The sequence below is a fragment of the Rhagoletis zephyria genome, unplaced genomic scaffold (genome assembly GCF_001687245.7).
Source record: "Rhagoletis zephyria isolate East Lansing unplaced genomic scaffold, Rhagoletis_zephyria_1.1 Rzeph_scaffold_18668, whole genome shotgun sequence".
Taxonomy (NCBI): Eukaryota; Metazoa; Arthropoda; class Insecta; order Diptera; family Tephritidae; genus Rhagoletis; species Rhagoletis zephyria.
In genome coordinates, this window is record NW_016175729.1 from 1 (window position 1) to 2,331 (window position 2,331).

The window sequence follows — 2,331 nt, forward strand, 5'->3', positions numbered from 1 at the left end:
GGAGTGTATGTGCTCTTCACTTGGCCATATATGTATGTCCCTTCCTCGTGAAACGGCCTCTCACTCATAAGTCGCTCGACCAGATCCCCAGATTAAACAATTGGCATCTGAGCCTACAATGACCCATCAAAATACCTGTTATGTATGATTCTTACCCTCTCCTTGGGGAGGTTTATAAGTAGCCTGTGTCCCTTTGGGTTGTACCGCCCTCATAGGCTCTTGGTTTAACGAAGTCCCAAGATCCTTCGCCAATGCAGTTCCCTCAGTTTGTTCTTTTTCTTCCTGAGTGCCTCCTTTATCTTGCTGGGACCCGCCGCAAGGAAGAGCTCGGGTCCGTCGGCGTCGGCCAGCTGATCGGCCACTTCGTTACCCTCGACACCCATATGCCCTGGAATCCATATGAGCTGGATGGTGTTGTGCACAGCAAAGACATTAAGGTTTTCGATGCACTCTAAGACCAAAGAGAATTTGACCTCGAAGTGTGTGAGAGCTATAAGTGCCGCCTGACTATCGCTTAGTATAAGTATCCTCTCCCTTCGATAATTTCTGCGAAGGTTAATCTCTGCGCATAAACTGATTGCATAGACCTCCGCTTGGAAGATGCTTGGAAAAGTCCAAAAGGGGATTGAAAGTTTCAGCCTAGGGCTATATACTCCTACTCCAATACCCACAGGGGTCTTAGAGCCGTCCATACTTCTGCCAAAACCCTCTCTCGCCAAATTTAAGAGCGTTCGTTTCGCCACCAGTTCAATCATAATATGTAGTGACTCCAGTGCAAGGACTACTTCGAGCGCTGCCGTCAGACATGTGCGCATAGTTCCGTGATGCAAACACACGCCAACCGTTGAATCTTGGCAAGAGACTGTCTTGCCGTTGCCAGAGTAGTCCTGGATACCCAAGCCACTGCTCCATAAGTGACTGTTGTTCGTACGATCATAGTGTACATCTATCTTACGATATTTGGGGTGCACCCCCAGGTCCTCCCTGCTAGACGTTTACACACCATTAGCGCTCTCGTAGCCTTGGAAGTAACCGCCTCAACATGAGTCCTCCACAGAAGGACATTGCGGGACATTACACTTCGTAGAGAAAAGTTTTACAAGGGTCCTTAAAGGAATGTGTACATATGTGTGTTACTTATGAAAACATACTTTTCTTTTGAATAGCCATTACGCTTTCCTGAGCTAAGAGCACAAGTACACTTAAGGGTTTGATTTCAATGCAACCCCAACCACAATTTCTTGCCACAATATGAAGACAGCGTTAGTACAGCAGAATTCTGAATTAATCTTCATTGAACTGCTGAAAATATGTTTATACTCGTACATACTGTGCTTATATGTACATACGCATATAATAGAGGCAAGCTTTTGTTTTCGCATTGTCCACTTTATTTCGTTTATTTATCCTTTGGCCACGGTTTGTATTTAGAAGCAAACTTATTTGTTTTTTCTTTAGCCATTTTAACGAGGATTATTTTGAGTTTTTATTTGTGTGTTGTTTATTTATGTTTTGTTATCGACCGGCGAATGCTGCCACAGTTCTTTGCGGAAGCTGTCATTCGTAACCACCAACTGACTGTCAGCGTGGCAGGAAGATCTCACTAAATTGTTTTGCTGTTTCTTTGGCACTACTTTCGCTGCCATGAACACTTTTTAAAGCCACAGCAGGAGTTGTCACTGTGCGCACAAAACGGCGTTATCGTATGGTGTGTGTATGTACTATGTATATAAAAAAAAAGTTAGGTGTAATTTAGATTTATTTGGTGCTCATTTGGTAGCGCACAGTTGGCGGCTGCTGTTACTCATAACACAAAATTAACTTTTATGTTATTAATACTTAAAAAAAAAGGCACCAAATGCTGTGATCAAGCGAATTGTCTAATGTCCCAGCGATGACGTAAATAAATAAATAATAAATGCAGAGTTCTGCGAATTAATCAACTTCGTAATGTACGCAAATAAAAATACATACAACGTTGAATCAATGACAATGCATACACCTATTGATAAAACCGAAATTATTGTTATCAATTGATTGTTTGGAAGGCGCATTTCGTACAAGTGCTTAAAACAAAAAATTGTTTCGGAAATATGTTCGGTTTTTTATCAAAAAGTGTTATTTTTTTTGGCAATTAAACAGAGCAATTTTTGAGACGACTATAACGTCCAGTATATGGAAATTAAAGGAAGTATGAATAATAGTTGATAAATTTTATGCACCCAAAGGCTAATTCCCCCAAATTATTGAAAAAATTCTCCTATTTTCATTGGTATTCCCCAAAATAACTTCTGCTATTTAAGGCACTTCATTTTAATTTTTATTAAAAAA